This window comes from Humulus lupulus, chromosome X (assembly GCF_963169125.1).
Source record: "Humulus lupulus chromosome X, drHumLupu1.1, whole genome shotgun sequence".
Classification (NCBI taxonomy): Eukaryota; Viridiplantae; Streptophyta; class Magnoliopsida; order Rosales; family Cannabaceae; genus Humulus; species Humulus lupulus.
This window is the reverse complement of record NC_084802.1, coordinates 18883018-18897938: the sequence shown is the minus strand read 5'-3', so window position 1 is coordinate 18897938 and position 14921 is coordinate 18883018.

Here is a 14921-nt window from a genome sequence, read left to right as displayed (position 1 = left end):
AACCCCGAGACTCACCCCGAGCCCCGGGCTTAACCCTGTTATGACCAAGCCGATAATTTATATTCAGAGATCGTCTCATGCCGAATAGCTCGAACAAATCCACATTATAATGTGGCCTCAACAATTAATCACAAGCATGCACCAAAATATACAAATATGGCCTCAACGGGCCAAATTACCAAAATACCCCTGTAATCAAATGTGGATCCACATGCATGTATTTAACATCATATTATAATATAATTCACACAAACATACATATAATCATTTAATGGCGTAATAAAACAATTATGGCCTTCCCGACCTACTAATCTAGTCATTAAACCACATTAGGGATTTTGGAGCATTACATGTAGCACCCGTGAACAAAGGCCCAGCAAGAAAATCATATAACAGAGCTAATCATTAATCAATAGTCAAATAATTCACAAATCATTAATCAGATACTTAGCAGACCACATTATTCACATAATCAGTGATATCAATCTACAAACCAATAATCAATCATCCAGGTAATAAATATTCCATAATCATCAGATTAATAACAGTAAACATATCACATAATATCCAGGGTCGACGCCCTTAGGCTGCACCCTCTGTTTATCCCACTGACTTCGGCTCGCCTAGGCCGAGCTTAGTGATTATATAATTAACCTCAGCTACCAGTGGCCGAGCCGCGTCCTTGTGTGCCAACATTAATTCCGACACTCGTAGGCCGTTTAATTTCATGTTCACATGGCATAATACAATCATACAACATTGCATAATAGTAAAGGGAACTCTTAGTCCCAACATAATCACACAACGGGGTGCAGTTTTCTTACCTTTGATTCCGAGCGGAGAAGGTGAACTAACTCCGAGCATGATCCCTAGCCTCAAGCCTTGGCAACAAACCTAGTCAAAAGAACTATCGATATCTATCAACTTCCAATCGGAAATAACATACTTAGGTAGCAAAACTAGCCTCCGGGACCTCAATTTTTACTAAACCGGGCAGTAGAAATTGTCCCGAGCCCTAACAACACTTTCATGCTCAAAACCCCCAGGCGGGTTGCGACTTGGCCAAGCAAGTCAGAGAGCTCCCATTGCCTGGAGAGCCACATGCGTCGCGACGCTCCCAGGCTGGGTCACAGCGTGCCCTGCGAACCCAGAGAAAACCTGGGTTTTCCTCCTTCTTCTTCCAGCCAAGAACACACCAAACTACCCATAATTTCCCCCAAACTCCACACTAAACCAGCCACGAACTTAGACCCAGAATCACTCCTATTTTCATCCTATAATTCCCAGCAACATAAACAAACATCAACACCTCAATTCAGCCACAAGAATCACAATCTAGCCACTGAGATTCTCCACTCAAACCATCAACCAAATTCATCACTAACTCTATACTCAAGAACCTAAAATTCAACTTAAACCATTCAGCAAAACTCAGAAGTTTAGGACAGTAGTCTTACCTCAATTATGATTGAGCTCCTCCCTATTTTCCAGCTTCAACTCCAGCTTAGATTCCTCTCCAACTTCTTCAAAGATCTCAGGCCCAACAACTAGTCTAGGTCCTTGTTCTTAGCTTCAACTCAAAAGAGAGCAAGAAAGAGAGACAGAAAATCGCTTTGAGAGAGAGAGAGAGAACTAATTCTGTTTTCCCTTCTTCCTTTCTTCAATCTACAGCCTTCTGCCTCATTCTAAGATAAAACTTGATTATATCCTTAGTTTAGGAAAAGACCATTTTCCCCCCCAGAATATAACTAACATAAAACTTAATCTAGGGGTATAATTTTCATTTGTTCCCAATTTCCACTAATTCCTCAAGTATTTCTTAATATTTACCACCTAAATCCCGTCATCCAATTAATCATTAATTATTTACCCAATGTCTAATAATCTCCAATATATCTCCTAAATTCCCGAAAATACCCCCAGACTCCCTTGAGCTGGGTATAAATCTCCGTCATGACTATTTCGCCAAACCGCTCACTAGGACCGTCTCGAGCTATATGCTGCAAATATATCCACATAATAATGTGATCTCAACAATTTATCGCAAATAATCACATTTATGCCCTCAATGGGCCAAAATTACAGATATGCCCCTATAATCTAAACAGGGCCTACATGCATACTAATACTCATAATCATGCATCAAATCATTTAAATCACACGTAAACCAATTATTCCCTCCCAACACACTAATCAAGGCCCTTAAGCCTTATTAGCAAATTTGGGTCGTTACAACTATCCTCTCCTACTGAGAATTTCGTCCTCAAAATTTACCTGAATAACTCGGGATACTGATCTTGCATTACCGACTCAAGCTCCCAGGTCGCCTCCTCGACCCTGCTACTCCTCCATAACACTTTAACCAGGGGAATTGTCTTGTTCTGTAGAACCTTATCTTTCTGATCTAAGACCTGAACCGGTCGCTCCTCATAAGAATAATCTGTCTGCAATTCCAAGTCTTCATATTTCAACACATGTGTCGTATCTGAGACGTACTTCCGAAGCATAGAAACATGGAATATGTCAGGAACTCTTTACAATGTCGGTGGCAAAGCTAACCTGTAAGCCACCTACCCGATCCTCTCCAGGATCTCAAAAAGTCCAATGAATCTAGGGCTCAGCTTGCCCTTCTTCCCAAACCTCCTTATTCCTCACATTGGTGAAACTCGCAGAAACACGTGGTCCCTAACCTGGAACTCCACGTCCCTACGCTTAAGGTCAGCATAGCTTTTCTGTATGCTCTGTGAAGCAAGCATCCTAGCTCGGATCTTTTCAATAGCTTCATTGGTTTTTTGAACCATGTCCGGCCCCAAATACTTCCTCTCACCCATCTCATCCCAATGAATGGGAGATCTACATATCCTCCCATATAACATCTCATATGGAGCCACTCCAATCATCGATTGATAACTGTTGTTGTATGAGAACTCAATCAATGGGAGATACTTACCCCAAGATGCCTCAAAATTGATCACACATGCCCTAAGCATATCCTCCAACACTTGAATCGTCCTCTCAGATTATCCATTAGTCTGAGGATGAAAGGTTGTGCTGAACTTCAACTGAGTCCCCATAGCCTTCTGCAAACTACCCCAAAACTTAGAGGTGAAGATAGGGTCCCGGTCTGACACTATAGACTTAGGAACCCCGTGGAGACGTATGATCTCCCTCACATACAACTCTGCATACTGATCCACCGTATATGTCATCTTCACTGGAAGAAAATGAGCTGACTTGGTGTATCTGTCCACTATCACCCACACCGAGTGATGATGTAACGACCCAAAATTACTAATAAGGCTTAAGGGCCTTGATTAGTGTGCTGGGATGGCATAATCGGAAGTTATGTGAATTAATGGTGAGAATGCATGATTATGTGATATGCATGATCCTATGACTATATGGATATGTGGAATGCATGTTTATGAGTATTAGATAAGCATGCGGGCCCTGTTTAGTCTGTAAGGGTATAATTGTAATTTTGGCCCGTTAGGGCATAAACGTGATTATTTGTGATAAACTGTTGAGACCACATTATTATGTGGATATATATTCGCAGCTTTCGGCACGAGGCGATCCTAGGGAGCAAGTAGCGGGAAAGTCACTACGGGACCCGATACTTGACTCGGGGCGAGTCAAAGGGTATTTTGGGTATCAGAAAGTTATTTGGGTTATCGGGTTATGGAAATATATAATTGGAGATATATTTGAGGTTAGGAAGCCTAGGTGGGAATACTGGGGAATTTTACCATTTTGCTCTCGGGGACGTTTTCGGTACCCCGAGCCTCGGGATTCACTTAATCAATTAAGGATAGATTAAACAAAACTCAGAAAGTGGTAGAACAAGGCCAAACCGACCTTCTCTCTCTCTCTCTCTCTCTTTTTCTCTCTCAAGGGAACCATAGAAATAAGGAAGAACTTGGTTGGAAGCTCAGGAAAATTGACTTGAAGCTTTGGAATTAGCTCAGGGTTAGCTAGAGGATCTAATCAAGGGTTGAGGTAAGTATTGAGTTACATCTTTGGTTGTTAAATTCTGTTGAGATATGTTATGGGTGTGAGCTGATTTGTGTTTATTTTGTGGATCATTGGAGTGAAGACTTGGCAAGGTTCAGTTGGGGATTAGAGGATTTGGGCTTGGAGTTGAATTTGAAAGAGGCTCAGGGATGAGTTTCTACTCAAGGTAAGGGTTCTTAAGTTTTCTGGTTTGTGGTTTAATTTTTGTAAAGTTTGAAACCACTTTGTTATTCTGAGTTTGGAGGAGTGTTTGGGTGTGTTTCTGGTGTTCATAAGTTGTTATACAGTTTATATGAAGTTCTAGGGCGAATTGGGGACTTGGGTGTGCCTGGGTATTGATTTGGAAGAGTTTTGACTCGGGAAAAATGTTGGGAAAAACCCAGTTTCTGGGTTCGTGTATGAGCGCCGCGACCCTGTTCTTCCATGCCGTGACGCTAGGTTGAATTAGGAGGAGGGAACCACTATGGGCACCGCGGACCCTATAGGGCTGTGCCGCGACGCTAGGTTGAATTAGGAGGAGGGAACCACTCTGGGCACCGCGGACCCTATAGGGCTATGCCGCGACGCTAGGCTAATTTTAGGAAAGGGGAAATTGAGTTTTTAGGGTTTTGGCTCAGGGGGCTCGGGGGACGCTTTCGCTACCTTGTGTGGGGAAACGGGAGGTCCTGAGAGCACGGGATTGGTTCCGGGAGATGATTATGAATTGTTTGGTAATGAGAGTGCTATGTATGGTTGTGACTAGGTGTACGCTTGGGCTCGGGGTAGGGTCGTTCTCGGGGGTCGTCTTTCTTAATCAAAGCACTTGGAATTAAAGGTAAGAAAACTGCACTCGTTTATGTGGATAGGATGGGACTAAGTGTTCCCTATAATTGTATGCACTATTATATGATTGTGATAAACCATGTGAATATGTTTGGACTAAGAGCTCCTTATAATTGTATGAATGTCATGAGGTGGTATTATGCCATGGGGACATGTGATAAATGACCTAAGGGTGCCGGAATCAATACTTGCGCACAGGGCGCGGCTCAGCCACTGGTAGCTGAGGACAGCTTAATGATCACTGAGCTCGGTTTAAGCGGCCGGAGTCAGTGGGGTGAACACTGGGCTTGGCCTAAGCAAGCCAAAGACAGTGGATTAAATAGAGGGTGCGACCTTCGGGCATCGACCCTAGTTGTTGCTTGACATGTATACTATTGTTAATTTGACGTATATGATATGTTGAATATCTAAAAAGTAGACCATTGGTTATTAACTGATGTCCTGGATTTAATGAATGCTATGGCTTGCTGGGTAATTGATTAATGTCTTGTAAATCATTTGGTTATGCTCTGTGAACTACTTGGTTATTGATATTGATTGTGCTATGATATTATGTTTTCTTGCTAGGCCTCGGCCACGGGTGCTGCGTGGTGCAGGCAAAGGCAAGGGTAAGATGAATCGACCATGGGTTGGAGAGCTCTAGGAGCGAGGGGTACATTGTCAGTTGCTTGGCCGCCACGGTCGAGGGTTTGTACAGGGACGGAGATCTAAACTTTGTATTTTTCCATTAGAGTGGCTTTGATTATTTATAACATATGGAAATCCTGTAATTATGTCATTTAAACCCTGATTTGGGATCCCATGTACCAAACATTTATTTTAATGAAAATTATTCGTTTATAACCAAAACCTTTTAAACCTAACCTGTTTATGTCTCTAGATTCACATTTTTATTTAAATAACTTGATTATCAAGTCTCGCACTATTTCAAACACACAGTGTAACGGTCTTGGTTATCTAGGGCGTTACACAGGAAGCCCTACTGTCCTGGGTAAACCTCCCACAAAGTCCATCGTAATATCCTCCCATTTCCATTCGGGAATACCCAAAGGCTGAATCAATCCTGCTGGTCGCTGATGCTCAGCTTTCACCTGCTGACAGGTTAAACATCTGGCCACGTACTCCACCACATCCTTCTTCATCCCGGGCCACCAATACAACGTATGTAGATCCTGATACATCTTTGTGGTACCCGGATGAAGTGGTTATGGCGTAGTATGCGATTCATCTAGTATCTCTCGTCTGATCCCCACATCAGTCGGAACACAAATCCAACCCTGATACCGTAGCAAACTAACCTCAGAAATAGAATAGTCCTTAGCTGCCCCCGCTAGGACATTCTCTCTAACCTCCAGTAATCGAGCATCCATCATCTGACCTTCCTTAATCTGCTATAGTAGGGTTGACTGCAGAGTAATGTTGGCCAACCGGCCCATCACCAACTCTATCCTCGCTCTAAAGATCTCATCAGCTAACCCCCTCGAAATCTGAGTGAAACTAAATAACTGCCCTAAGCCCCTCCGGCTCAATGCATCCGCCACTACGTTGGATTTCCCTGGGTGGTAAAGAATATCACAGTCATAGTCCTTTAGCAACTCCAGCCAACGCCTCTGCCTCATGTTCAGGTCCTTCTGCGTGAAGAAGTATTTCAAACTCTTGTGATCGGTGTATATCTCGCACTTCTCCCCATACATATAATGTCGCCAGACCTTCAGTGCAAATACCACCGCTGCCAACTCCAAGTCATGAGTAGGATACCGCTATTCATACTCCTTCAGCTGCCGTGATGCATAAGCTATAACCTTCCCGTTCTGCATCAACACACAGCCCAAACCCAACCTCGATGCATCACAATATACTACGAACTTTCCTCCCTTCGAAGGAAGACTCAGCACAGGTGCAGTAATAAGTCGCCACTTCAACTCTTGAAAATTGTTCTCACACTTATCTGACCAGACAAACTTCAAATTCTTTTGTGTCAATATTGTCATCGGTGTAGCAATCTTCGAGAACCCTTCCACAAACCGTCTGTAGTAACCCACTAGCCCGAGGAAACTCCGAACCTCCGAGGCGTCCTTGGCCTCAACCAATCTCTCACTGCCTCCACCTTAGATGGATCCATCTTAATCCCATCTTTGCCAACTATATGTCCAAGGAATGTCACTTCTAGTAGCTAAAACTCACACTTCTTAAACTTGGCGTACAATCGGTGCTCTCTTAACCTCTGCAAGACCTGTCGAAGATGTAGCTCGTGCTCTGCCTCTGATCTAGAGTATACTAAAATTTCGTCGATGAAGACAATGACAAATTGATCCAAAAATTCCTTGAATACCCTATTCATTAAGTCCATGAAGGCTGCTAGGGCATTGGTCAAATCAAACGACATGAACAAAAACTCATAGTGCCCATACCTCGTTCGGAAGGTCGTCTTCGGTATATCCTCGTCCTTGATTCTCAGCTGGTGATAACCAGATCGAAGATCAATCTCCGAGAATACCGTCTTTCCCTGCAGCTGATCAAACTAGTCGTCAATCCTTGGTAGAGGATACTTATTCCTAATAGTCAACTTGTTCTACTCTATGTAGTCTATACACATCCTCAGAGTCCCGTCCTTCTTCTTCATAGACAAAACTGGAGCACCCCATGGCGAATAGCTAGGCCTGATAAACCCTAAATCTAGAAGTTCATACAGCTGTATCTTCAATTCCTTCCGTTCTGTCGGTGCCATTCTATATGGTGCCTTTGACACTGGCTCTGTCCCTGGTGCCAACTCAATGACAAATTGAATTTCCCTGTGCGGCGGCAACCCTGGTAAGTCCTCAGCGAATACATCCAAAAATTCATGAACTAATCTAGTCTCCCCCGGCCCTGTTGGCAAAACCTTGGTGGTATCTACCACACTAGCCAGAAAGCCTATACATCCTCCCTGTAATAAGTCTCTGGCTCTCAGCGCTGAAATCGTGGGTATGCGGGGTCCACATACCGCACCTACGAACACAAAGGGATCCTCGTCCTCCTGCTCAAAGGTCACCATATTCTTCCTACAATCAATGGTAGCTCCATATCTAACCAGCTAATCCATCCCCAAGATCATATCAAAATCCCCCATGCCTAACTCAATCAAGTTTACTTACAACTCCCTTCCATCAACCATCACTGGCAGTGCTCTAATCCACCTCCTAGAAACTACCAGTTGTTAGCGAATATATTTTTTACTCAATGGAAATATGGAAAAACCAAAACTATAACTCTATGCAAAAATACAATGGACAAGATGATTGGTTAAATAGAATTACAACTCAATGACCAATAATACAGCTAAATGTAGAAATAAGAGAAAGAAGAGAATTATAAGAACTAAATTCTAAAATAAAAGATACTAATAAATATGTAAATAGAAATAGAAGAAGAGGATTACAAACTCAATACAATAATAATACAAGAAGAACAACAGAATGAAAAGATCAATGAAAAAACAAACTCTCACACAACCAAAGTGTAGAGTAGTGGGGATCACCAACTTGAACAAGGTTCAAAACCTTTGTCCAAAAGCTTATTTCCCCCTATTCTCTAAGTACTAAGGGATCTCTAGGAAATAGCTATCTGGAATTATCAAGCCTCTATGGTATATTTTCCAGCCAAGTGCTTTGTGGATGGAAAATTGTGTCTTACAAGTGAGCATTAGACTCTTATTTATAGAGTTTGAGATACCCTTTGAATTTCAAATTCCACCAACCCCCATGGCTGTTACCAATGTTTAATTGGATGTTATGGAATTAAAATGGAGATTTGGGAGTTATTTGGGATGTTAGAACCGTTCAATTTGGAAAAAAATGAAAAACCAAGTTGGCTGTCAGCCTCACTGGCCGCGGCCACTGGCCTCTATCCCCCAGGCCGCGGCCAGGGAATGACAGTGGCCACGGCCATAGCCTAGTTTCAGCACAAAAAATGTCATTTTCCAAAACATCCCAAATCCCTTCTCATGTGATTTTGTAACCTCCAAACACCTATTGGGAGTTAAAAACATGTCTCCAACAGCCATATTTCATCATGGCTTTGTGAAATCCAATTTCAAATGTGTAACATATAATATACACATTATTGGGTAATATTTGGGAGTTACAAATTTGTAACTGATTTTGTAACTCCAAAATATGTAACATTTGGGCACACACATGTGTCTAATTTTGTGACTCTCAATAATATGTTACAAGGTGTGACAAATCACATTTTGTCACATTATTTAATCTAACATTATATTATATGAAATAATATAACATTCCCCTACTAGATTAAATAATCACTTTTGTAACACTTATTTAATCAATCAAACATTATATTAAAATATAATACCAGTTCCCCTGTAGGCAATATAATCCCAAATCCCGCAGTACAATACTCACTAGGTCTACATAATCTATCAATTACCTTACTAGAAACAAATGAATGTGTAGCACCAGAGTTAATCAATACAGTAAAAGGAGAGCCAGCGCTAGAAAGCTGACCTATCACCATCGAGGGACTAGCCTCGGCCTCTGCCTGCGTCAAGGTGAACACTCGAGCTTGAGTCAAGCTGTCCACCTTCCATGCGTCCCCTTTCTTCACTGTTGGGCAGTCCTTCTTAAGGTGTCCCACCACCCCACACACATAACAGGCCTTAGCCCAACATTCGCCCAGATGGCGTCTTCTGCACCTAGTGCACTCTTGATAGCTCCTTCATGTATCACCGCCTCCTTGACGGCCACCCTGAGTACCTCGACCTCTCCTATCAGGACCAGGAGTGGTCAAAGTATCAAGGGTCTTCCTTTTCAAATCACTGGGGCCTTTGCCCCTACCAAACCCAGAATATGGAGGCACCGCTCTACGACCCTCCCATCTTGCAGCATTCTCCCTCCAGATCTTGTTCTCTGCTTCCTCAGCGGTAAGAGCCTTCTCAACAGCTTGGGCATAAGTCGTCCCCCCAGGTACTGTTGTAATTCTCACATCTCAGGCTATCATAGCATTGAGCCCTCTGATAAACCTGTCCTACCTAGCTGCATCCATAGGCACAAGATTTGGTGCGAACTTCGCAAGTCTATCGAACTTCAGGGCATACTCTGTAACTGTCATGTTGCCCTGAACCAACCCCACAAATTCATTAACCTTCACTGCCCTAATGGAAACATTGTGTTGACCCTGATTTTGGCCAACTGACACGGAGTCAAATACGCTTGACGTGGACAAATGTATTGAAATGAATGTGATGACGAAAACAACAAGAACACAAGAGTTTATAGTGGTTCGGCCCCAGAATCTGGTAATGACCTATGTCCACTTGAATTGTTATTGATATGAGATTCAAAGGGGTGATCAAAGAACTAGGGTTCAATGAGTTTCACTAACCTTTGAAGAAGAAAATACAAATATTCTAGTGTAATCTCTCTAATCTCGAATAATTCGCTAACCAAAAGGAAAAAAAGTCCCTTCCCTTGAGCTCTCTTCTTCTATTTATAAGCTTAGGGAAGATTTACATTAATTTGTTACAGATATTCTTTCCTAAATAATCGAATACTCAGGAAATCATGGGAGATAATTTCGGATTCAATCATAACTGCCTAAGATTTCCTCCGTGTATAGCGTGCGTACAACCAGGCTGGTCGTATGAAGAAATCGATCGTTGCGACAATAGATGTCTTCCTGGTTGATAGTCGAGCACGGATTCTGCCAGATGTCAGCCACGTGTATTTAATGCCTGCCATGTCATCCATGTCTGATTTTTGGGATAATATTTGCCCCCCAAGTTTGTTTAGTGCAACCAGCAATAAAGAAACTTTAAGGAAACAACCGTTCATATCCCCACGATGTCTGTCAGAATCCTCGTGCGTTCTTGAAAGCCGTGACATAATTATGTCTAATCAAGCCTTTCCAGTTTCCAAAAAGGCAATTTGACGGCTTATACACTTCCCCATGTTTCGAAAATGGGAAGTGATGATTACTACTTTTTGGCCATACCTCGGTCCCTTTAAGTAACCTCTTTTTCTTCTTTAATTTTTTTTTACTCACCTTCTTTGCCAAGAACCTCAAGAACTTTGCTCCCAGAACACAAAGCTTCGAAACCAGTCCGACGTCTAGCTGAAGGTCTTCCGACTCGAACTTTTCGCTCTCTTCTGAATCTCCATATTCGCCCAGGTAAGCACTTCGTTCTTTAAGCTTTTCATTACGTTATGCATGCCGTTTCTATGCTCTGTGATTTCTGTGTTCTTGAGTAGGGTTTTGAGGATCTTTTTGTATAAACCGTCCATTGCTCGGTAAGAGTGCGTCTTTATGCTTTGTATAGGTTAGGACTTAGTTTGATAGTTAGGATCATAGGCTTAGGGCGTAAGGTCGATGAAAGATCCAACCTTTAAGCTAGGTGAAAAAACGAAGTTTTTTCCCGCCCTTCAGGAGTCGAAAAAAGTTCTTATTCTGGAAACAATTTACTTCCTTTTTTGATCCGTTTTTTTAAACCACTTGCGTCGAACTTAGCGTAGGAGTAGGATGTTGTTGGTTATTTAGACGCGAGCAACGTTATCCCCATCTTCCACACTACTTCGCAGACTGTCTTATCTCCTCCATTGTCTGTTTGCAGTTCATATGCAAGACCCTTGGGGAGGAGAAAGACCTATTGAAGACGAGCTCTTGGCCCAACTACTTGAAGGCGAAGAGAACCCATCTACATTGATCCCAGAAATCCCCTTTTCTCGCCCTAGCTCAAACCGTCCTCCAGTCCCCAATCAGAGAATGGCCCGAACGAAAATAAAAGCTCGAAAAAGAAGAAACGCTAACTCTTCAGGCCAGCCTTCTGCTGATGCCCCCTCGACCAGTGGTCGAGGCGAATTCGCTCCTGAGACTAATGTCCAGAGGCATGCTCGTCCTCGCCATGCTGACCAGCCAGCTGTTGAGTGGCACGTCGTCCCTCAAAGTTTGGTGACACTGCGGATGATTGCCAATTATTTAAACAGATACAATCTGACGGGAGTGACCGTGGTCAGACCTTCTACCGACCAGTGAGCCAACCTGCCAGGAGGGGCTTATAGCGCCTGGTCGAGGTTCCACATCGAGGCAGGTACCACCCTGCCTCTTCACTCATTTTTTCAAGGGGTGGTAAACTACTTCGGAGTATCCCCCTTTCAAATCACCTCGAACAAGTACAGAATGTTGGTTGCACTCTATATCCTCTACAAACTCAAAAAATGGCCAGCTCCTTCTCCACATGAGGTCAATTTCATGTTTGACCTTAAGTCCAACCCCAACCAAGATGGTACGGGGTTTTTCCATCTTTGCCACCAAGAGACCGGGCGCACCTTCTTGTCCGACACCACTCATATCTCCAACGTGGGGAGGTATCATCACGAATACTTCCTCACGCCCGACATCGCCGCAGACAATCTGGCCTTCGCTCGAGGAGGTAAAAATTCCTACGCCAGTAGCTTCTGCACCTTAATGTTTTCTTGTCATAATGTCTCGACGTTCCATTGTGTTCCAGGCCCATGGTTACGCCCAACCCCCACTCCAGGAATGGAGTCAAGGGCAACACTCTTAGCCAGCATGCCAAATGGTGATAAGAGTGTTAAAAACTTAGTCAACGAGGCTAACCTTAGGCTGGTCGGCCTTTGGGGCTCCCAATCTGCGACGAATGAACCCTCGGCGGGTGGTGTCCAAGCCGATGCGAAACCTGAGCAGCAACCTCAGGCACCCCCTCCATGGAGGAGGCCAACTGGGGTTACGATCAGGGAACCTGCCGTTCCCCATCGAGCGGTGGAATCCTCGGTCCCCGAGGGCAAGGGGAAACAAAAGGTTGCCGAGCCTACCGAACTTTCTGACGACTCATCGGATGTAAACGGTACAATAATCTCGCTTTTAAATAATTTGCCAATTCCCTCTCATCTATTTGATGGGGACGGCAACTTTAGGAATGCTCCCTCTTTAAACTCAGATTTCTTCCAAGAACTAGGTAGTTCAGTAAATAATGCTACGACCAGTAGTTGTAGCCCGGGTACTTTACTTGTAATCTTTTTACTTTTATCCATGCCCCCCTATGACCATTTAATCTCACTGCTTGAGTTGCTTCCTTTTGTGCAGGTATGGACTCCGAGGACGTCTTTGCGCACTATCAGGCTGCCGCTGCCTCTTCTGTCCCGAAGAGGGATAGCAAGAGGGCTCGAGGGGAAAGCAGCAAGACCCCCTCGAAGAAGGCTCGAACAGAAGATGCTCCTGCCACCGCCCCCTCCAAGGAGAACTCACCACATCCGCCTCCTTCCGAGCAGACGACTCCCACACCCATTAATCCCCAGCCTTCCTCTAAGGCTGCTGATGGACCCAAAACGGGTATGTTTTAAAAATTTATAACTCGCAAGCGCACGAATCGTATATGGAATATAGTGTTCGTGTAAGCACGAGATCGAACCCAAATGAGTTGTCTAAAATCGAAAAAGAGAAACTATTTTAAACCAAAATTAATAAATTCTAACCTAGTTCCAAAGATTGATGATAATTTTTGTATAATAAAAATAAAATAAAATATAATAATAGAGAAATTAAAGACAATATATAAACATAAATTAATAATAGAAATGAAGATAGTAAAATAAGATTATTAAGGATTAGAATCCACAAAATATAAGTTCAAGAATATTTATAAGTACATTGATTCCCAAGTTTTAGTGATAGTTAAAATAAATCAAACTATCATTTTCCAAATAGATTTATAATTTTAAGCACAAATTACTTCTAAAAAGATAGGATTTTTCTTCACTTTTCAAAATTATAATTTCAAAGCATTTAGTGTAAATCAATCTAATGAAATAACAAATAAATCAATGAACATTATTTATAAGGCAAAACATAATATTTTTGTTCTAAGCATGGATGTGTACAATTTAATGACACATCTTACACAAATAATATTATGTTTATGCACTAATGAAGAACAAAGTGTAAATATGTGCTAACAATCCAAAATACATGATATTTAAGATGAAAGAAGATATTTGAAGAAGAAAATTCCATAAACTTTGTTGCACAAAATGGGAAATCAACATACAAAATAAACACTATCTAGTTACAAATTGTTTCATCATCACCTTAATAATCTTAAAAAGATTAGAAACACATAACTAGAATAGCAAATACAAACTAAAAATTACAAACATAAATAGGAAAATTTGGAGGAGAAACCCCCAAATTTTTCCTCTAAAAATACATAGAAAGTAACCAAAAAGAAGAAGAAGATGAAGAGAATTGAGAGGTTTTGAATGTGTATAAATTATGGTATAGTAACCTCCCCTAAAATGGACACCCTAAATCCCTTATTTATAGCCAAAAATGAGGTATTAAAATAATAAATTTAAATTAATTAAATTGATTAAATTAATTTAATTAATTATAATAGGGAAAATAGAGGTAAATTATAGGGTGTAATAATGATGTTTTGGGGTAAAATGTGTAGAAAGTTGGGTAAAAAATTGGTATTTTTGTCAAAGGAGACAAGGATACAAAAGTGATTTTGTTGGGCTCAAAATGCACAAAAGGCAGCTGGTTTAGGTGGCTGGGTCAGGCTGGCCGTGGGCCTTGCGCTTGGTGTTTGGAGTGGCAGCTGGCGTTGGAGCAGTTGGTGTATGGGTGCTGGTTGGTGTTCACGTGGGGCTGTAGGCATGCTGATGAAGAGGGAGGCTGGAAGTGCTGAAGGAGGTGGAGGAAACTTGTGGTGGCAGGGGCTGATGACTTGGGCTTGGAGGAGCTGTTGGGCTTGGGCCCAAATGAGGCTTTTTATAAATGCCAAATCTTTTTCATTCCTTCCTTGAAAATATTACCTTTCCTTCATTTTTCTTTTTCCTCAAGAGCAAAAATTCAGCATTTTCTCTACAAAATAAATACGAACTAAATCATAATAAAATATTTTCAACTATAAAATAAATCAATTTAATTCTTTGAAAATATTAATTATAACTTAATTTATATTTAACATTTAATTTCAATAATAAAACATTTTTTTACCACTAACTTAACAATAATAATTCAAATAATTAACTACAACATTTTACAACAAAATAACTATAAAAACACAC